The sequence below is a fragment of the Danio rerio genome, chromosome 25 (genome assembly GCF_049306965.1).
Source record: "Danio rerio strain Tuebingen ecotype United States chromosome 25, GRCz12tu, whole genome shotgun sequence".
Taxonomy (NCBI): Eukaryota; Metazoa; Chordata; class Actinopteri; order Cypriniformes; family Danionidae; genus Danio; species Danio rerio.
Genome location: NC_133200.1, coordinates 19,927,862 through 19,951,935, shown reverse-complemented (window position 1 = coordinate 19,951,935; position 24,074 = coordinate 19,927,862). Strand labels below are relative to the sequence as shown.

The 24,074-nt window shown below is 35.5% G+C and overlaps 1 long non-coding RNA gene across 1 annotated transcript in view; it reads left to right on the top strand.

Annotated features, from left to right (window-relative positions):
* The first annotated feature begins 1,473 nt into the window (after positions 1–1,473).
* The window catches only part of LOC141380982 (uncharacterized), an 89,083-nt gene continuing 66,482 nt past the window's right edge, over positions 1,474–24,074 (top strand). The window contains exon 1 of the long non-coding RNA XR_012400441.1: positions 1,474–1,653. This is a non-coding gene — a long non-coding RNA (uncharacterized lncRNA). The remainder of the gene's footprint in view (positions 1,654–24,074) is intronic.

The window sequence follows — 24,074 nt, the reverse complement described above, 5'->3', positions numbered from 1 at the left end:
TTAGATGAAAAGTTAATATGGAAAATTCATATAAATAAAATTGAAACAAAATGTAAAATTATTATAAATTGTATGCGTTCAGTTGCTAGTCACAGATGGGGAGCTAATCGTAGTGCATTGTTGTGCATGTATCAAGCATTGATTCGATCCTGTTTTGATTATGGCTGCATTGTCTATGGATCTGCATCTAAGACTTTATTAGGAAAATTAGATACCATACAAACCAAAGCGTTAAGATTATGTTGTGGAGCAATTAAAACGTCCCCTGTAGATGCAATTAGGGTAGAAATGGGAGAAATGCCTCTTGAATTTAGAAGGATAAAATTGATGATGACATACTGGGTAAATCTCCAGCAATCAGTTAGTAATCATCTTACTCGTAAAATACTAAAAGATTGCTGGGAATACTCATATGAAGGGCAGGACAGTTTTGGATGGAGGAGTAAAAAGTTGGCTAAAGAATATGGTATAGATAACATGATCTTCTGTCCCAATATACCACTTACTGATGTCCCACTATGGAGAGCACCTGAACCACTCATAGATGTAAGCTTGCTAAGTAAATCTAAAGATGAATATAGTGGAAAAGAAATAGATGCGTATTTAAATAATAAGTATTATTCAACTTTACAAATTTTTACAGATGGTTCCAAAGAACCTATTAGTAAAAAGATAGGAATAGGTGTTAATATTCCAGAGTTCAAAGTAAATATTAGTTTAAAATTGTCCAATAATCTATCAGTATACACTGCAGAGTTAACAGCTATAATTATAGCATTACAATGGGTTGAACAAGTCAGACCAAACAAAGTAGTAATCTGCTCAGATTCATCTTCAGCTTTAGTTAGTATAGCAAACTCAAAATCAGATAGAGAGGATTTAATAACAGAAATCTATTTATCTTTATATAGATTGAAGGAAATAGGAGTAGTCGTTTATTTCTGCTGGGTTCCATCACATATTGGGGTATCTGGTAATGAAGTTGCTGACAAATTAGCAAAGGAAGCACTAAATAAGCAAGAGGTGGAGGTACATGTACCTCTGGGGAAAAGAGAGGCAAAATCGATTTTAAAGGAAAAACTAATAAATAAATGGCAAATTAGATGGGATAATAGTAATACTGGAAGATGGCACTATAGTATTATACAGACAGTAGGGACAACACTAAATCAAGGAAGAAATAGGAAGGAAGAGGTGTGGTTATCAAGATTAAGATTGGGACACACAGGGTTAAATGCAACACTTGCGTTAATGGGTTTACATGAGGATGGGAAATGTGATGTATGTGGTGTAACTGAAAATGTAGATCATGCATTATTTATATGTAGCAAGTATAATAAACATCGCGATATGTTATTCAGTCAGTGTGGGAAAGATAAAACAATATATAAAATTATTCTAGGAAAAGGTATAATAGATTGGCAAGTATATAGAGCGTTTATTAGGTATATCGAGCATTCGGGTTTAGGTTATAGATTATAGTCTAATATTTATGGGTGAGAGTATACTCAATCAATGTCATGAAGGCCCTTTATGTTAGAGGAGCTGAACACGCAGCGCTGACATGAGTATGTGGTCTAGATGCAAAGATTGGAGAAGATGAAACATCCAAGTTTTTTTTTTTTTTTTTTTTTTTTTTTTTTTTTTTTTTTTGTCCCTTTCCCTCCCTCCTCGTTTCTTTCTGTTGCCCTTCTAATATTCAGACCCATCATTGGAGTAAGATTCTGTACAGTAGGTGGCGATAATGCTTTTTAATGGGTTAGTCGCCATAAAACAGAAAGAAGAAGAAGAAGAAGAAGCGAGGCGGCCTTTGAGCCCTAGGCAGGGAGAACATAACCCCGAGGACCCTCGGGGAAACACGGGCGGCCGGTAGTGGGACCTCGCTGCGAGGGTTATGGTGGGTGGGAGTAGCGAGGCCCACTCATCTTCTATTTTAAACTATAGTTTCAAACTTTAGTTTACTATAGTTTGAAATAGAAACCACGGTAACTGTTATGATTAAACCTTTAGCAAAGAGCTTAGAATGACCAAGAGCAACAGACCCGGATTCCGCCAGTTTCAAGTGATAGCGATCGCTCGTCATTGCTGTCGCGATGGAAAGCAGCTGCTTTTTATTTATTTATATTATTCAAAAAGCGCGTTATTGTTTCCCAAATTGTAGAGTGTCGCCTCTTGGTAATTCTATGCTCTTTGCTCCATGTCTGACTGTTGTAATGTTTTGCTTTGTTTTTCAGCTCAGTTGTTGAGCAAAGAAGGACTATTGAAGACAACAGTTGAAGACAACCGCGGGTTATATTCACGAGCGCGCGCATTATAATGTTTCCGGGCTGTTTTCTGAAAGTGTGTCTTGTTTAGATAAGTTTGCATGTCAAACTAAATAAACTATACTCTTTCTAAACACCTGTCTCGTGTTTTATTTGTCCTCTACAGCAATGCACTGTCATATAAGTCTGTTGAATGCATTTGTATGCAACATGGTTTGACAATACAGAAGTCTAACAAATAAATAGTTGTTATAAATGTACTTTCATTAGTCAACATTTGGTGTTATGGTTGTTTCATAACTATATTTATTATTATTCTGTATGTTTAAAACCAGCAAATTATACTATATATTTAACATGTCACATATACTTACTGTTATTTTAAAATTTGCCAAATAAAATGTCCTAAGACAAGAATGGGTGTTGTTTTGGTTTTATGTCAACCTACTGTAGGTTTTAGGTTGACTGCAGCAGGTATAGGTATTATACACACATGCACACACACACACACACAAAGTGCTGCGGTGAAATGTGTTACTCTCTCCTCAATGCTGACCATGCAAAAAAAAAAAAAAAAAAAAAACTAATTATTTTAAATGTTAAAGTTTAAAATAATTAAAAACTCAATTCTCAATAAAAAGTTACAAATAATTATATAAACAAAAATAAAGTCGGCAACACCGAAAAACCAAAGAATCCAATATTTTATTGTTATAATTATTATTTACTTAAAAAATCTCATGACAACAAACTTTTCTATTGTTTCTAATATAAATTCATAGGTGGAAACACAGCTCTGAAAAATACTTAGCAACAAACTCACAACCTGGGAGCTGACAGTGGAGCTTTTGTGTGTGGATGGTTAAGTGTATCATATGTTTTTGTGATTCCCTGTGATGATTTCTGTGCACATGTTACCTTACTGAGGCGATGGAATTTAATTTTGGCTTAGTTGCCAGAAAGATACATAAAACTGTTAACATCTGTACATTATGGCAGTATGCAATATACAATAAATGTAAGAAGTTATACGAGGAGGGGCTAACTAGCTAACAATGTAGCTTTCAAGTACACAGTTCAAGATAACAACAATATAACTTAAAACACAGCCTTATTTTAGAAACCCTCAAAAACATTTGAACACATTTTACTTACTCATTGTAGATTCTTATTTAAAGCCTAAAACATATCAGACTCTACATCTGAATTGATGGACAGAGAATGAAGCACACTCAGCAGTAAACAAATCAAACACCTGACTCCCTTAAAGGGCCAGCATTTTCTGAAAACTTTTTAAGACAGACAGCCTGTGGGAGTGTGTGGTGATGCCCAAATCATTGTTTTCAGCCTTCAAAATGCACGTCTCTATAATTAGCAACATAAAGCATCAGAGTGGATGGGACGGTAATGGTTGAACAGTAATTTGCTATTTATTGTCAAAGTTGTAATGAGTACATAAAATAAATTACTGTAATTTATTCTTTGCACTACACAATTTCATACAAAGTCTACTCCTTTTACAGTAAAATACTGTTTCCTTTTATTACAGCAAAACACTGGCTATTTTACAGTTATTTACTGCACAATCTACAGGGTAACACTGCAGTTATACTAATTAAACACACCTGATCAAACTAAATCTAAAGGTAGTGTGTTGAAGCAGGGCTGGAACTAAATTCTGCTGGGCTGCGGCCCTCCAGGAGTTTGACATCCCTGGTACATATAGCATATTTTCAAAGGAACTGCCTACATTTATCACAATCATGCACATATCATTGAATAAAAACAATAAAAATATAAAAACTTCATCCAAAGCAAAAAAAATAAATTAATAATAATAATAATAATAAATAATCTGATCCTCATGTTGTTCCAAACCTGTAGTAATAAAAAAGAAATCAAATAAAATGACGAAAAGACTCACTAGTTAACCCTTCACTATCTGTTTTACTATAATACGAGGAGTTCTTTTGAAAATGTGAATTTTTATGATAATTAATACTAGAGGATGACATTTAAAATATTGTCTAGCTAGCACATGCCCTTATGTCGTTACAAACTGTTGGGCTTTTCTGTAGCACAAAAGTTGGACTTAAGTTCGCTTCTGGTGTGCGACAGGATTTACAAAAATGTCCTGTGGTAATCCTGTGGTATTTCAGCAGTACAACATAACTTTACCACACAAAAAAATGAGCAAAGCTAAATATGACAGGATTACTACAGCACTTTCTGCAGTGAAATTTCACAGGAATTTACCATTGGATGAAGTATGTGGTTTCTCTGTTGTTTTTGTGTGGTAATACCAACACAGCTAAATATCACAGGATTGCTACAGCAATTTCTGCAGTACAATATCACAAGAATTAGCTTTTTTGTTCTGTTTTTTTCTAAAACATTTTTTTTCTCAGTGCAAGGTAAAATCAGTATGTTCTGCATTCAAGTCGTTTAATTAAGAAATACCTATTCTTACAAAGTAACATCACATGTATTCATATTTATTGTAAAAACTTTTCAGTGTGCAAATGTTTGTGTACTGGAATAAATTTGCAATTGAAACAACAAGATGACCGACACCCTCCATTACAAACATTACCTGCGGTATTCTATGTGGTAAACCATCAAATGTTATGTGGTAACTGTGTAGTACTTTGTTGTTTTTTGGGACGTTTTACCACATGATTCTGTGCTGTACAGTATGTGATACTCCTGTAGTATTCTTGTGGTAGTGTATCACTTTCATATTGTGGTAGTATTTACCACAGGATTCTGTTATACAATATGTAATATTCCTGGGATATTCTTGTGGTAGAGCGTGTGGTATTACTGTTATATTCCTGTAATATTTTTGTGGTAGCATGTGGTATTTCATGTGGTAAACCATCAAATGTACAAAACAAAAACCATGTGATGATTGTGTAGTACTTTGTTGTTTTTTTTGGGATGTTTTACCACAGGATTCTGTGTTGTACAGTATGTAATACTCCTGCGGTATTCTTGTGGTAGTGTGTGGTATCACTTAAACATTTCTGTGGCACCACAGGATTCTGTTGCTTAGTATGTAATACTCCTGTAGTTTTCTAGGTATATTAGATGTATATAAGTTCCTATTTAAATAGGGTATATGCCGAGCTAGTGCTGTTTCCATGCTGATACACTTCCGGTGACCTGTTATTGTGAACTTTTTTTTCCCATTTTATACGGTTCCTTATACAGCATCGATGTTGTAATGTCATTAACATACCTTCAGTTAAATAAACTTTTGCATTTATTTAGTTGCTCAAGCGTAAAACGAGACAAAAAGCTGTTTACTCGCACGCGCCCGTCAGAATCGGCAGGCTAACGCAGAAGCTCCATTGAATATACTGGGGTAAAATATATTGCTCATATTATAAGGATATGGCGGGGGAAATGTAATTTAATGCAGTGCTTCTTGTACAATCTGAGACCCACTTTAAATCGGATATCACTCAGCTTGTGGAGATCGCTGATTTTGAAAGAAAACAGACCTTAAACGCACCCGATTTTGCATTGGCATTCAATTCGCCGGAAACGCTTAATTTACACCATGGATGCTGTAAAAGGAACCGTATAAAGTATCTCAGAATATTACACAGCACCAAAAACGTAAAAATATATATATTAAATATATTTAATATATTTTTGTCCACAGCAAACGGCAACCCGCCCTGACGCAGATTCCTGAGTCTCTGTGGTCCAATCAGGTGAGCCCTCCTCAGCGCTCGCCATGACAGCGAGACAACAGTGACGTGCCTTGTAAAAATTTGCATATGCATTCCTATAAAGCTCGTGTGCTCTGTCAGCGAGGCGGCCTTTGAGCCCTAGGCAGGGAGAACATAACCCCGAGGACCCTCGGGGAAACACGGGCGGCCGGTAGTGGGACCTCGCTGCGAGGGTTATGGTGGGTGGGAGTAGCGAGGCCCACTCATCTTCTATTTTAAACTATAGTTTCAAACTTTAGTTTACTATAGTTTGAAATAGAAACCACGGTAACTGTTATGATTAAACCTTTAGCAAAGAGCTTAGAATGACCAAGAGCAACAGACCCGGATTCCGCCAGTTTCAAGTGATAGCGATCGCTCGTCATTGCTGTCGCGATGGAAAGCAGCTGCTTTTTATTTATTTATATTATTCAAAAAGCGCGTTATTGTTTCCCAAATTGTAGAGTGTCGCCTCTTGGTAATTCTATGCTCTTTGCTCCATGTCTGACTGTTGTAATGTTTTGCTTTGTTTTTCAGCTCAGTTGTTGAGCAAAGAAGGACTATTGAAGACAACAGTTGAAGACAACCGCGGGTTATATTCACGAGCGCGCGCATTATAATGTTTCCGGGCTGTTTTCTGAAAGTGTGTCTTGTTTAGATAAGTTTGCATGTCAAACTAAATAAACTATACTCTTTCTAAACACCTGTCTCGTGTTTTATTTGTCCTCTACAGCAATGCACTGTCATATAAGTCTGTTGAATGCATTTGTATGCAACATGGTTTGACAATACAGAAGTCTAACAAATAAATAGTTGTTATAAATGTACTTTCATTAGTCAACATTTGGTGTTATGGTTGTTTCATAACTATATTTATTATTATTCTGTATGTTTAAAACCAGCAAATTATACTATATATTTAACATGTCACATATACTTACTGTTATTTTAAAATTTGCCAAATAAAATGTCCTAAGACAAGAATGGGTGTTGTTTTGGTTTTATGTCAACCTACTGTAGGTTTTAGGTTGACTGCAGCAGGTATAGGTATTATACACACATGCACACACACACACACACAAAGTGCTGCGGTGAAATGTGTTACTCTCTCCTCAATGCTGACCATGCAAAAAAAAAAAAAAAAAAAAAACTAATTATTTTAAATGTTAAAGTTTAAAATAATTAAAAACTCAATTCTCAATAAAAAGTTACAAATAATTATATAAACAAAAATAAAGTCGGCAACACCGAAAAACCAAAGAATCCAATATTTTATTGTTATAATTATTATTTACTTAAAAAATCTCATGACAACAAACTTTTCTATTGTTTCTAATATAAATTCATAGGTGGAAACACAGCTCTGAAAAATACTTAGCAACAAACTCACAACCTGGGAGCTGACAGTGGAGCTTTTGTGTGTGGATGGTTAAGTGTATCATATGTTTTTGTGATTCCCTGTGATGATTTCTGTGCACATGTTACCTTACTGAGGCGATGGAATTTAATTTTGGCTTAGTTGCCAGAAAGATACATAAAACTGTTAACATCTGTACATTATGGCAGTATGCAATATACAATAAATGTAAGAAGTTATACGAGGAGGGGCTAACTAGCTAACAATGTAGCTTTCAAGTACACAGTTCAAGATAACAACAATATAACTTAAAACACAGCCTTATTTTAGAAACCCTCAAAAACATTTGAACACATTTTACTTACTCATTGTAGATTCTTATTTAAAGCCTAAAACATATCAGACTCTACATCTGAATTGATGGACAGAGAATGAAGCACACTCAGCAGTAAACAAATCAAACACCTGACTCCCTTAAAGGGCCAGCATTTTCTGAAAACTTTTTAAGACAGACAGCCTGTGGGAGTGTGTGGTGATGCCCAAATCATTGTTTTCAGCCTTCAAAATGCACGTCTCTATAATTAGCAACATAAAGCATCAGAGTGGATGGGACGGTAATGGTTGAACAGTAATTTGCTATTTATTGTCAAAGTTGTAATGAGTACATAAAATAAATTACTGTAATTTATTCTTTGCACTACACAATTTCATACAAAGTCTACTCCTTTTACAGTAAAATACTGTTTCCTTTTATTACAGCAAAACACTGGCTATTTTACAGTTATTTACTGCACAATCTACAGGGTAACACTGCAGTTATACTAATTAAACACACCTGATCAAACTAAATCTAAAGGTAGTGTGTTGAAGCAGGGCTGGAACTAAATTCTGCTGGGCTGCGGCCCTCCAGGAGTTTGACATCCCTGGTACATATAGCATATTTTCAAAGGAACTGCCTACATTTATCACAATCATGCACATATCATTGAATAAAAACAATAAAAATATAAAAACTTCATCCAAAGCAAAAAAAAAAAAATAATAATAATAATAATAATAAATAATCTGATCCTCATGTTGTTCCAAACCTGTAGTAATAAAAAAGAAATCAAATAAAATGACGAAAAGACTCACTAGTTAACCCTTCACTATCTGTTTTACTATAATACGAGGAGTTCTTTTGAAAATGTGAATTTTTATGATAATTAATACTAGAGGATGACATTTAAAATATTGTCTAGCTAGCACATGCCCTTATGTCGTTACAAACTGTTGGGCTTTTCTGTAGCACAAAAGTTGGACTTAAGTTCGCTTCTGGTGTGCGACAGGATTTACAAAAATGTCCTGTGGTAATCCTGTGGTATTTCAGCAGTACAACATAACTTTACCACACAAAAAAATGAGCAAAGCTAAATATGACAGGATTACTACAGCACTTTCTGCAGTGAAATTTCACAGGAATTTACCATCGGATGAAGTATGTGGTTTCTCTGTTGTTTTTGTGTGGTAATACCAACACAGCTAAATATCACAGGATTGCTACAGCAATTTCTGCAGTACAATATCACAAGAATTAGCTTTTTTGTTCTGTTTTTTTCTAAAACATTTTTTTTTCTCAGTGCAAGGTAAAATCAGTATGTTCTGCATTCAAGTCGTTTAATTAAGAAATACCTATTCTTACAAAGTAACATCACATGTATTCATATTTATTGTAAAAACTTTTCAGTGTGCAAATGTTTGTGTACTGGAATAAATTTGCAATTGAAACAACAAGATGACCGACACCCTCCATTACAAACATTACCTGCGGTATTCTATGTGGTAAACCATCAAATGTTATGTGGTAACTGTGTAGTACTTTGTTGTTTTTTGGGACGTTTTACCACATGATTCTGTGCTGTACAGTATGTGATACTCCTGTAGTATTCTTGTGGTAGTGTATCACTTTCATATTGTGGTAGTATTTACCACAGGATTCTGTTATACAATATGTAATATTCCTGGGATATTCTTGTGGTAGAGCGTGTGGTATTACTGTTATATTCCTGTAATATTTTTGTGGTAGCATGTGGTATTTCATGTGGTAAACCATCAAATGTACAAAACAAAAACCATGTGATGATTGTGTAGTACTTTGTTGTTTTTTTTGGGATGTTTTACCACAGGATTCTGTGTTGTACAGTATGTAATACTCCTGCGGTATTCTTGTGGTAGTGTGTGGTATCACTTAAACATTTCTGTGGCACCACAGGATTCTGTTGCTTAGTATGTAATACTCCTGTAGTTTTCTAGGTATATTAGATGTATATAAGTTCCTATTTAAATAGGGTATATGCCGAGCTAGTGCTGTTTCCATGCTGATACACTTCCGGTGACCTGTTATTGTGAACTTTTTTTTCCCATTTTATACGGTTCCTTATACAGCATCGATGTTGTAATGTCATTAACATACCTTCAGTTAAATAAACTTTTGCATTTATTTAGTTGCTCAAGCGTAAAACGAGACAAAAAGCTGTTTACTCGCACGCGCCCGTCAGAATCGGCAGGCTAACGCAGAAGCTCCATTGAATATACTGGGGTAAAATATATTGCTCATATTATAAGGATATGGCGGGGGAAATGTAATTTAATGCAGTGCTTCTTGTACAATCTGAGACCCACTTTAAATCGGATATCACTCAGCTTGTGGAGATCGCTGATTTTGAAAGAAAACAGACCTTAAACGCACCGGATTTTGCATTGGCATTCAATTCGCCGGAAACGCTTAATTTACACCATGGATGCTGTAAAAGGAACCGTATAAAGTATCTCAGAATATTACACAGCACCAAAAACGTAAAAATATATATATTAAATATATTTAATATATTTTTGTCCACAGCAAACGGCAACCCGCCCTGACGCAGATTCCTGAGTCTCTGTGGTCCAATCAGGTGAGCCCTCCTCAGCGCTCGCCATGACAGCGAGACAACAGTGACGTGCCTTGTAAAAATTTGCATATGCATTCCTATAAAGCTCGTGTGCTCTGTCAGCGAGGCTGCCTTTGAGCCCTAGGCAGGGAGAACATAACCCCGAGGACCCTCGGGGAAACACGGGCGGCCGGTAGTGGGACCTCGCTGCGAGGGTTATGGTGGGTGGGAGTAGCGAGGCCCACTCATCTTCTATTTTAAACTATAGTTTCAAACTTTAGTTTACTATAGTTTGAAATAGAAACCACGGTAACTGTTATGATTAAACCTTTAGCAAAGAGCTTAGAATGACCAAGAGCAACAGACCCGGATTCCGCCAGTTTCAAGTGATAGCGATCGCTCGTCATTGCTGTCGCGATGGAAAGCAGCTGCTTTTTATTTATTTATATTATTCAAAAAGCGCGTTATTGTTTCCCAAATTGTAGAGTGTCGCCTCTTGGTAATTCTATGCTCTTTGCTCCATGTCTGACTGTTGTAATGTTTTGCTTTGTTTTTCAGCTCAGTTGTTGAGCAAAGAAGGACTATTGAAGACAACAGTTGAAGACAACCGCGGGTTATATTCACGAGCGCGCGCATTATAATGTTTCCGGGCTGTTTTCTGAAAGTGTGTCTTGTTTAGATAAGTTTGCATGTCAAACTAAATAAACTATACTCTTTCTAAACACCTGTCTCGTGTTTTATTTGTCCTCTACAGCAATGCACTGTCATATAAGTCTGTTGAATGCATTTGTATGCAACATGGTTTGACAATACAGAAGTCTAACAAATAAATAGTTGTTATAAATGTACTTTCATTAGTCAACATTTGGTGTTATGGTTGTTTCATAACTATATTTATTATTATTCTGTATGTTTAAAACCAGCAAATTATACTATATATTTAACATGTCACATATACTTACTGTTATTTTAAAATTTGCCAAATAAAATGTCCTAAGACAAGAATGGGTGTTGTTTTGGTTTTATGTCAACCTACTGTAGGTTTAAGGTTGACTGCAGCAGGTATAGGTATTATACACACATGCACACACACACACACAAAGTGCTGCGGTGAAATGTGTTACTCTCTCCTCAATGCTGACCATGCAAAAAAAAAAAAAAAAAAAAACTAATTATTTTAAATGTTAAAGTTTAAAATAATTAAAAACTCAATTCTCAATAAAAAGTTACAAATAATTATATAAACAAAAATAAAGTCGGCAACACCGAAAAACCAAAGAATCCAATATTTTATTGTTATAATTATTATTTACTTAAAAAATCTCATGACAACAAACTTTTCTATTGTTTCTAATATAAATTCATAGGTGGAAACACAGCTCTGAAAAATACTTAGCAACAAACTCACAACCTGGGAGCTGACAGTGGAGCTTTTGTGTGTGGATGGTTAAGTGTATCATATGTTTTTGTGATTCCCTGTGATGATTTCTGTGCACATGTTACCTTACTGAGGCGATGGAATTTAATTTTGGCTTAGTTGCCAGAAAGATACATAAAACTGTTAACATCTGTACATTATGGCAGTATGCAATATACAATAAATGTAAGAAGTTATACGAGGAGGGGCTAACTAGCTAACAATGTAGCTTTCAAGTACACAGTTCAAGATAACAACAATATAAATTAAAACACAGCCTTATTTTAGAAACCCTCAAAAACATTTGAACACATTTTACTTACTCATTGTAGATTCTTATTTAAAGCCTAAAACATATCAGACTCTACATCTGAATTGATGGACAGAGAATGAAGCACACTCAGCAGTAAACAAATCAAACACCTGACTCCCTTAAAGGGCCAGCATTTTCTGAAAACTTTTTAAGACAGACAGCCTGTGGGAGTGTGTGGTGATGCCCAAATCATTGTTTTCAGCCTTCAAAATGCACGTCTCTATAATTAGCAACATAAAGCATCAGAGTGGATGGGACGGTAATGGTTGAACAGTAATTTGCTATTTATTGTCAAAGTTGTAATGAGTACATAAAATAAATTACTGTAATTTATTCTTTGCACTACACAATTTCATACAAAGTCTACTCCTTTTACAGTAAAATACTGTTTCCTTTTATTACAGCAAAACACTGGCTATTTTACAGTTATTTACTGCACAATCTACAGGGTAACACTGCAGTTATACTAATTAAACACACCTGATCAAACTAAATCTAAAGGTAGTGTGTTGAAGCAGGGCTGGAACTAAATTCTGCTGGGCTGCGGCCCTCCAGGAGTTTGACATCCCTGGTACATATAGCATATTTTCAAAGGAACTGCCTACATTTATCACAATCATGCACATATCATTGAATAAAAACAATAAAAATATAAAAACTTCATCCAAAGCAAAAAAAAAATAATAATAATAATAATAATAATAAATAATCTGATCCTCATGTTGTTCCAAACCTGTAGTAATAAAAAAGAAATCAAATAAAATGACGAAAAGACTCACTAGTTAACCCTTCACTATCTGTTTTACTATAATACGAGGAGTTCTTTTGAAAATGTGAATTTTTATGATAATTAATACTAGAGGATGACATTTAAAATATTGTCTAGCTAGCACATGCCCTTATGTCGTTACAAACTGTTGGGCTTTTCTGTAGCACAAAAGTTGGACTTAAGTTCGCTTCTGGTGTGCGACCGGATTTACAAAAATGTCCTGTGGTAATCCTGTGGTATTTCAGCAGTACAACATAACTTTACCACACAAAAAAATGAGCAAAGCTAAATATGACAGGATTACTACAGCACTTTCTGCAGTGAAATTTCACAGGAATTTACCATTGGATGAAGTATGTGGTTTCTCTGTTGTTTTTGTGTGGTAATACCAACACAGCTAAATATCACAGGATTGCTACAGCAATTTCTGCAGTACAATATCACAAGAATTAGCTTTTTTGTTCTGTTTTTTTCTAAAACATTTTTTTTTTTCTCAGTGCAAGGTAAAATCAGTATGTTCTGCATTTAAGTCGTTTAATTAAGAAATACCTATTCTTACAAAGTAACATCACATGTATTCATATTTATTGTAAAAACTTTTCAGTGTGCAAATGTTTGTGTACTGGAATAAATTTGCAATTGAAACAACAAGATGACCGACACCCTCCATTACAAACATTACCTGCGGTATTCTATGTGGTAAACCATCAAATGTTATGTGGTAACTGTGTAGTACTTTGTTGTTTTTTGGGACGTTTTACCACATGATTCTGTGCTGTACAGTATGTGATACTCCTGTAGTATTCTTGTGGTAGTGTATCACTTTCATATTGTGGTAGTATTTACCACAGGATTCTGTTATACAATATGTAATATTCCTGGGATATTCTTGTGGTAGAGCGTGTGGTATTACTGTTATATTCCTGTAATATTTTTGTGGTAGCATGTGGTATTTCATGTGGTAAACCATCAAATGTACAAAACAAAAACCATGTGATGATTGTGTAGTACTTTGTTGTTTTTTTTGGGATGTTTTACCACAGGATTCTGTGTTGTACAGTATGTAATACTCCTGCGGTATTCTTGTGGTAGTGTGTGGTATCACTTAAACATTTCTGTGGCACCACAGGATTCTGTTGCTTAGTATGTAATACTCCTGTAGTTTTCTAGATATATTAGATGTATATAAGTTCCTATTTAAATAGGGTATATGCCGAGCTAGTGCTGTTTCCATGCTGATACACTTCCGGTGACCTGTTATTGTGAACTTTTTTTTCCCATTTTATACGGTTCCTTATACAGCATCGATGTTGTAATGTCATTAACATACCTTCAGTTAAATAAACTTTTGCATTTATTTAGTTGCTCAAGCGTAAAACGAGACAAAAAGCTGTTTACTCGCACGCGCCCGTCAGAATCGGCAGGCTAACGCAGAAGCTCCATTGAATATACTGGGGTAAAATATATTGCTCATATTATAAGGATATGGCGGGGGAAATGTAATTTAATGCAGTGCTTCTTGTACAATCTGAGACCCACTTTAAATCGGATATCACTCAGCTTGTGGAGATCGCTGATTTTGAAAGAAAACAGACCTTAAACGCACCGGATTTTGCATTGGCATTCAATTCGCCGGAAACGCTTAATTTACACCATGGATGCTGTAAAAGGAACCGTATAAAGTATCTCAGAATATTACACAGCACCAAAAACGTAAAAATATATATATTAAATATATTTAATATATTTTTGTCCACAGCAAACGGCAACCCGCCCTGACGCAGATTCCTGAGTCTCTGTGGTCCAATCAGGTGAGCCCTCCTCAGCGCTCGCCATGACAGCGAGACAACAGTGACGTGCCTTGTAAAAATTTGCATATGCATTCCTATAAAGCTCGTGTGCTCTGTCAGCGAGGCGGCCTTTGAGCCCTAGGCAGGGAGAACATAACCCCGAGGACCCTCGGGGAAACACGGGCGGCCGGTAGTGGGACCTCGCTGCGAGGGTTATGGTGGGTGGGAGTAGCGAGGCCCACTCATCTTCTATTTTAAACTATAGTTTCAAACTTTAGTTTACTATAGTTTGAAATAGAAACCACGGTAACTGTTATGATTAAACCTTTAGCAAAGAGCTTAGAATGACCAAGAGCAACAGACCCGGATTCCGCCAGTTTCAAGTGATAGCGATCGCTCGTCATTGCTGTCGCGATGGAAAGCAGCTGCTTTTTATTTATTTATATTATTCAAAAAGCGCGTTATTGTTTCCCAAATTGTAGAGTGTCGCCTCTTGGTAATTCTATGCTCTTTGCTCCATGTCTGACTGTTGTAATGTTTTGCTTTGTTTTTCAGCTCAGTTGTTGAGCAAAGAAGGACTATTGAAGACAACAGTTGAAGACAACCGCGGGTTATATTCACGAGCGCGCGCATTATAATGTTTCCGGGCTGTTTTCTGAAAGTGTGTCTTGTTTAGATAAGTTTGCATGTCAAACTAAATAAACTATACTCTTTCTAAACACCTGTCTCGTGTTTTATTTGTCCTCTACAGCAATGCACTGTCATATAAGTCTGTTGAATGCATTTGTATGCAACATGGTTTGACAATACAGAAGTCTAACAAATAAATAGTTGTTATAAATGTACTTTCATTAGTCAACATTTGGTGTTATGGTTGTTTCATAACTATATTTATTATTATTCTGTATGTTTAAAACCAGCAAATTATACTATATATTTAACATGTCACATATACTTACTGTTATTTTAAAATTTGCCAAATAAAATGTCCTAAGACAAGAATGGGTGTTGTTTTGGTTTTATGTCAACCTACTGTAGGTTTAAGGTTGACTGCAGCAGGTATAGGTATTATACACACATGCACACACACACACACAAAGTGCTGCGGTGAAATGTGTTACTCTCTCCTCAATGCTGACCATGCAAAAAAAAAAAAAAAAAAAAACTAATTATTTTAAATGTTAAAGTTTAAAATAATTAAAAACTCAATTCTCAATAAAAAGTTACAAATAATTATATAAACAAAAATAAAGTCGGCAACACCGAAAAACCAAAGAATCCAATATTTTATTGTTATAATTATTATTTACTTAAAAAATCTCATGACAACAAACTTTTCTATTGTTTCTAATATAAATTCATAGGTGGAAACACAGCTCTGAAAAATACTTAGCAACAAACTCACAACCTGGGAGCTGACAGTGGAGCTTTTGTGTGTGGATGGTTAAGTGTATCATATGTTTTTGTGATTCCCTGTGATGATTTCTGTGCACATGTTACCTTACTGAGGCGATGGAATTTAATTTTGGCTTAGTTGCCAGAAAGATACATAAAACTGTTAACATCTGTACATTATGGCAGTATGCAATATACAATAAATGTAAGAAGTTATACGAGGAGGGGCTAACTAGCTAACAATGTAGCTTTCAAGTACACAGTTCAAGATAACAACAATATAACTTAAAACACAGCCTTATTTTAGAAACCCTCAAAAACATTTGAACACATTTTACTTACTCATTGTAGATTCTTATTTAAAGCCTAAAACATATCAGACTCTACATCTGAATTGATGGACAGAGAATGAAGCACACTCAGCAGTAAACAAATCAAACACCTGACTCCCTTAAAGGGCCAGCATTTTCTGAAAACTTTTTAAGACAGACAGCCTGTGGGAGTGTGTGGTGATGCCCAAATCATTGTTTTCAGCCTTCAAAATGCACGTCTCTATAATTAGCAACATAAAGCATCAGAGTGGATGGGACGGTAATGGTTGAACAGTAATTTGCTATTTATTGTCAAAGTTGTAATGAGTACATAAAATAAATTACTGTAATTTATTCTTTGCACTACACAATTTCATACAAAGTCTACTCCTTTTACAGTAAAATACTGTTTCCTTTTATTACAGCAAAACACTGGCTATTTTACAGTTATTTACTGCACAATCTACAGGGTAACACTGCAGTTATACTAATTAAACACACCTGATCAAACTAAATCTAAAGGTAGTGTGTTGAAGCAGGGCTGGAACTAAATTCTGCTGGGCTGCGGCCCTCCAGGAGTTTGACATCCCTGGTACATATAGCATATTTTCAAAGGAACTGCCTACATTTATCACAATCATGCACATATCATTGAATAAAAACAATAAAAATATAAAAACTTCATCCAAAGCAAAAAAAATAAATTAATAATAATAATAATAATAAATAATCTGATCCTCATGTTGTTCCAAACCTGTAGTAATAAAAAAGAAATCAAATAAAATGACGAAAAGACTCACTAGTTAACCCTTCACTATCTGTTTTACTATAATACGAGGAGTTCTTTTGAAAATGTGAATTTTTATGATAATTAATACTAGAGGATGACATTTAAAATATTGTCTAGCTAGCACATGCCCTTATGTCGTTACAAACTGTTGGGCTTTTCTGTAGCACAAAAGTTGGACTTAAGTTCGCTTCTGGTGTGCGACCGGATTTACAAAAATGTCCTGTGGTAATCCTGTGGTATTTCAGCAGTACAACATAAATTTACCACACAAAAAAATGAGCAAAGCTAAATATGACAGGATTACTACAGCACTTTCTGCAGTGAAATTTCACAGGAATTTACCATTGGATGAAGTATGTGGTTTCTCTGTTGTTTTTGTGTGGTAATACCAACACAGCTAAATATCACAGGATTGCTACAGCAATTTCTGCAGTACAATATCACAAGAATTAGCTTTTTTGTTCTGTTTTTTTCTAAAACATTTTTTTTTTCTCAGTGCAAGGTAAAATCAGTATGTTCTGCATTCAAGTCGTTTAATTAAGAAATACCTATTCTTACAAAGTAACATCACATGTATTCATATTTATTGTAAAAACTTTTCAGTGTGCAAATGTTTGTGTACTGGAATAAATTTGCAATTGAAACAACAAGATGACCGACACCCTCCATTACAAACATTACCTGCGGTATTCTATGTGGTAAACCATCAAATGTTATGTGGTAACTGTGTAGTACTTTGTTGTTTTTTGGGACGTTTTACCACATGATTCTGTGCTGTACAGTATGTGATACTCCTGTAGTATTCTTGTGGTAGTGTATCACTTTCATATTGTGGTAGTATTTACCACAGGATTCTGTTATACAATATGTAATATTCCTGGGATATTCTTGTGGTAGAGCGTGTGGTATTACTGTTATATTCCTGTAATATTTTTGTGGTAGCATGTGGTATTTCATGTGGTAAACCATCAAATGTACAAAACAAAAACCATGTGATGATTGTGTAGTACTTTGTTGTTTTTTTTGGGATGTTTTACCACAGGATTCTGTGTTGTACAGTATGTAATACTCCTGCGGTATTCTTGTGGTAGTGTGTGGTATCACTTAAACATTTCTGTGGCACCACAGGATTCTGTTGCTTAGTATGTAATACTCCTGTAGTTTTCTAGATATATTAGATGTATATAAGTTCCTATTTAAATAGGGTATATGCCGAGCTAGTGCTGTTTCCATGCTGATACACTTCCGGTGACCTGTTATTGTGAACTTTTTTTCCCCATTTTATACGGTTCCTTATACAGCATCGATGTTGTAATGTCATTAACATATACCTTCAGTTAAATAAACTTTTGCATTTATTTAGTTGCTCAAGCGTAAAACGAGACAAAAAGCTGTTTACTCGCACGCGCCCGTCAGAATCGGCAGGCTAACGCAGAAGCTCCATTGAATATACTGGGGTAAAATATATTGCTCATATTATAAGGATATGGCGGGGGAAATGTAATTTAATGCAGTGCTTCTTGTACAATCTGAGACCCACTTTAAATCGGATATCACTCAGCTTGTGGAGATCGCTGATTTTGAAAGAAAACAGACCTTAAACGCACCGGATTTTGCATTGGCATTCAATTCGCCGGAAACGCTTAATTTACACCATGGATGCTGTAAAAGGAACCGTATAAAGTATCTCAGAATATTACACAGCACCAAAAACGTAAAAATATATATATTAAATATATTTAATATATTTTTGTCCACAGCAGACGGCAACTCGCCCTGACGCAGATTCCTGAGTCTCTGTGGTCCAATCAGGTGAGCCCTCCTCAGCGCTCGCCATGACAGCGAGACAACAGTGACGTGCCTTGTAAAAATTTGCATATGCATTCCTATAAAGCTCGTGTGCTCTGTCAGCGAGGCGGCCTTTGAGCCCTAGGCAGGGAGAACATAACCCCCGAGGACCCTCGGGGAAACACGGGCGGCCGGTAGTGGGACCTCGCTGCGAGGGTTATGGTGGGTGGGAGTAGCGAGGCCCACTCATCTTCTATTTTAAACTATAGTTTCAAACTTTAGTTTACTATAGTTTGAAATAGAAACCACGGTAACTGTTATGATTAAACCTTTAGCAAAGAGCTTAGAATGACCAAGAGCAACAGACCCGGATTCCGCCAGTTTCAAGTGATAGCGATCGCTCATCATTGCTGTCGCGATGGAAAGCAGCTGCTTTTTATTTATTTATATTATTCAAAAAGCGCGTTATTGTTTCCCAAATTGTAGAGTGTCGCCTCTTGGTAATTCTATGCTCTTTGCTCCATGTCTGACTGTTGTAATGTTTTGCTTTGTTTTTCAGCTCAGTTGTTGAGCAAAGAAGGACTATTGAAGACAACAGTTGAAGACAACCGCGGGTTATATTCACGAGCGCGCGCATTATAATGTTTCCGGGCTGTTTTCTGAAAGTGTGTCTTGTTTAGATAAGTTTGCATGTCAAACTAAATAAACTATACTCTTTCTAAACACCTGTCTCGTGTTTTATTTGTCCTCTACAGCAATGCACTGTCATATAAGTCTGTTGAATGCATTTGTATGCAACATGGTTTGACAATACAGAAGTCTAACAAATAAATAGTTGTTATAAATGTACTTTCATTAGTCAACATTTGGTGTTATGGTTGTTTCATAACTATATTTATTATTATTCTGTATGTTTAAAACCAGCAAATTATACTATATATTTAACATGTCACATATACTTACTGTTATTTTAAAATTTGCCAAATAAAATGTCCTAAGACAAGAATGGGTGTTGTTTTGGTTTTATGTCAACCTACTGTAGGTTTAAGGTTGACTGCAGCAGGTATAGGTATTATACACACATGCACACACACACACACAAAGTGCTGCGGTGAAATGTGTTACTCTCTCCTCAATGCTGACCATGCAAAAAAAAAAAAAACTAATTATTTTAAATGTTAAAGTTTAAAATAATTAAAAACTCAATTCTCAATAAAAAGTTACAAATAATTATATAAACAAAAATAAAGTCGGCAACACCGAAAAACCAAAGAATCCAATATTTTATTGTTATAATTATTATTTACTTAAAAAATCTCATGACAACAAACTTTTCTATTGTTTCTAATATAAATTCATAGGTGGAAACACAGCTCTGAAAAATACTTAGCAACAAACTCACAACCTGGGAGCTGACAGTGGAGCTTTTGTGTGTGGATGGTTAAGTGTATCATATGTTTTTGTGATTCCCTGTGATGATTTCTGTGCACATGTTACCTTACTGAGGCGATGGAATTTAATTTTGGCTTAGTTGCCAGAAAGATACATAAAACTGTTAACATCTGTACATTATGGCAGTATGCAATATACAATAAATGTAAGAAGTTATACGAGGAGGGGCTAACTAGCTAACAATGTAGCTTTCAAGTACACAGTTCAAGATAACAACAATATAACTTAAAACACAGCCTTATTTTAGAAACCCTCAAAAACATTTGAACACATTTTACTTACTCATTGTAGATTCTTATTTAAAGCCTAAAACATATCAGACTCTACATCTGAATTGATGGACAGAGAATGAAGCACACTCAGCAGTAAACAAATCAAACACCTGACTCCCTTAAAGGGCCAGCATTTTCTGAAAACTTTTTAAGACAGACAGCCTGTGGGAGTGTGTGGTGATGCCCAAATCATTGTTTTCAGCCTTCAAAATGCACGTCTCTATAATTAGCAACATAAAGCATCAGAGTGGATGGGACGGTAATGGTTGAACAGTAATTTGCTATTTATTGTCAAAGTTGTAATGAGTACATAAAATAAATTACTGTAATTTATTCTTTGCACTACACAATTTCATACAAAGTCTACTCCTTTTACAGTAAAATACTGTTTCCTTTTATTACAGCAAAACACTGGCTATTTTACAGTTATTTACTGCACAATCTACAGGGTAACACTGCAGTTATACTAATTAAACACACCTGATCAAACTAAATCTAAAGGTAGTGTGTTGAAGCAGGGCTGGAACTAAATTCTGCTGGGCTGCGGCCCTCCAGGAGTTTGACATCCCTGGTACATATAGCATATTTTCAAAGGAACTGCCTACATTTATCACAATCATGCACATATCATTGAATAAAAACAATAAAAATATAAAAACTTCATCCAAAGCAAAAAAAATAAATTAATAATAATAATAATAATAAATAATCTGATCCTCATGTTGTTCCAAACCTGTAGTAATAAAAAAGAAATCAAATAAAATGACGAAAAGACTCACTAGTTAACCCTTCACTATCTGTTTTACTATAATACGAGGAGTTCTTTTGAAAATGTGAATTTTTATGATAATTAATACTAGAGGATGACATTTAAAATATTGTCTAGCTAGCACATGCCCTTATGTCGTTACAAACTGTTGGGCTTTTCTGTAGCACAAAAGTTGGACTTAAGTTCGCTTCTGGTGTGCGACCGGATTTACAAAAATGTCCTGTGGTAATCCTGTGGTATTTCTGCAGTACAACATAACTTTACCACACAAAAAAATGAGCAAAGCTAAATATGACAGGATTACTACAGCACTTTCTGCAGTGAAATTTCACAGGAATTTACCATTGGATGAAGTATGTGGTTTCTCTGTTGTTTTTGTGTGGTAATACCAACACAGCTAAATATCACAGGATTGCTACAGCAATTTCTGCAGTACAATATCACAAGAATTAGCTTTTTTGTTCTGTTTTTTTCTAAAACATTTTTTTTTTCTCAGTGCAAGGTAAAATCAGTATGTTCTGCATTTAAGTCGTTTAATTAAGAAATACCTATTCTTACAAAGTAACATCACATGTATTCATATTTATTGTAAAAACTTTTCAGTGTGCAAATGTTTGTGTACTGGAATAAATTTGCAATTGAAACAACAAGATGACCGACACCCTCCATTACAAACATTACCTGCGGTATTCTATGTGGTAAACCATCAAATGTTATGTGGTAACTGTGTAGTACTTTGTTGTTTTTTGGGACGTTTTACCACATGATTCTGTGCTGTACAGTATGTGATACTCCTGTAGTATTCTTGTGGTAGTGTATCACTTTCATATTGTGGTAGTATTTACCACAGGATTCTGTTATACAATATGTAATATTCCTGGGATATTCTTGTGGTAGAGCGTGTGGTATTACTGTTATATTCCTGTAATATTTTTGTGGTAGCATGTGGTATTTCATGTGGTAAACCATCAAATGTACAAAACAAAAACCATGTGATGATTGTGTAGTACTTTGTTGTTGTTTTTTTGGGATGTTTTACCACAGGATTCTGTGTTGTACAGTATGTAATACTCCTGCGGTATTCTTGTGGTAGTGTGTGGTATCACTTAAACATTTCTGTGGCACCACAGGATTCTGTTGCTTAGTATGTAATACTCCTGTAGTTTTCTAGATATATTAGATGTATATAAGTTCCTATTTAAATAGGGTATATGCCGAGCTAGTGCTGTTTCCATGCTGATACACTTCCGGTGACCTGTTATTGTGAACTTTTTTTTTCCCATTTTATACGGTTCCTTATACAGCATCGATGTTGTAATGTCATTAACATACCTTCAGTTAACTAAACTTTTGCATTTATTTAGTTGCTCAAGCGTAAAACGAGACAAAAAGCTGTTTACTCGCACGCGCCCGTCAGAATCGGCAGGCTAACGCAGAAGCTCCATTGAATATACTGGGGTAAAATATATTGCTCATATTATAAGGATATGGCGGGGGAAATGTAATTTAATGCAGTGCTTCTTGTACAATCTGAGACCCACTTTAAATCGGATATCACTCAGCTTGTGGAGATCGCTGATTTTGAAAGAAAACAGACCTTAAACGCACCGGATTTTGCATTGGCATTCAATTCGCCGGAAACGCTTAATTTACACCATGGATGCTGTAAAAGGAACCGTATAAAGTATCTCAGAATATTACACAGCACCAAAAACGTAAAAATATATATATTAAATATATTTAATATATTTTTGTCCACAGCAGACGGCAACCCGCCCTGACGCAGATTCCTGAGTCTCTGTGGTCCAATCAGGTGAGCCCTCCTCAGCGCTCGCCATGACAGCGAGACAACAGTGACGTGCCTTGTAAAAATTTGCATATGCATTCCTATAAAGCTCGTGTGCTCTGTCAGCGAGGCGGCCTTTGAGCCCTAGGCAGGGAGAACATAACCCCCGAGGACCCTCGGGGAAACACGGGCGGCCGGTAGTGGGACCTCGCTGCGAGGGTTATGGTGGGTGGGAGTAGCGAGGCCCACTCATCTTCTATTTTAAACTATAGTTTCAAACTTTAGTTTACTATAGTTTGAAATAGAAACCACGGTAACTGTTATGATTAAACCTTTAGCAAAGAGCTTAGAATGACCAAGAGCAACAGACCCGGATTCCGCCAGTTTCAAGTGATTGCGATCGCTCGTCATTGCTGTCGCGATGGAAAGCAGCTGCTTTTTATTTATTTATATTATTCAAAAAGCGCGTTATTGTTTCCCAAATTGTAGAGTGTCGCCTCTTGGTAATTCTATGCTCTTTGCTCCATGTCTGACTGTTGTAATGTTTTGCTTTGTTTTTCAGCTCAGTTGTTGAGCAAAGAAGGACTATTGAAGACAACAGTTGAAGACAACCGCGGGTTATATTCACGAGCGCGCGCATTATAATGTTTCCGGGCTGTTTTCTGAAAGTGTGTCTTGTTTGCATGTCAAACTAAATAAACTATACTCTTTCTAAACACCTGTCTCGTGTTTTATTTGTCCTCTACAGCAATGCACTGTCATATAAGTCTGTTGAATGCATTTGTATGCAACATGGTTTGACAATACAGAAGTCTAACAAATAAATAGTTGTTATAAATGTACTTTCATTAGTCAACATTTGGTGTTATGGTTGTTTCATAACTATATTTATTATTATTCTGTATGTTTAAAACCAGCAAATTATACTATATATTTAACATGTCACATATACTTACTGTTATTTTAAAATTTG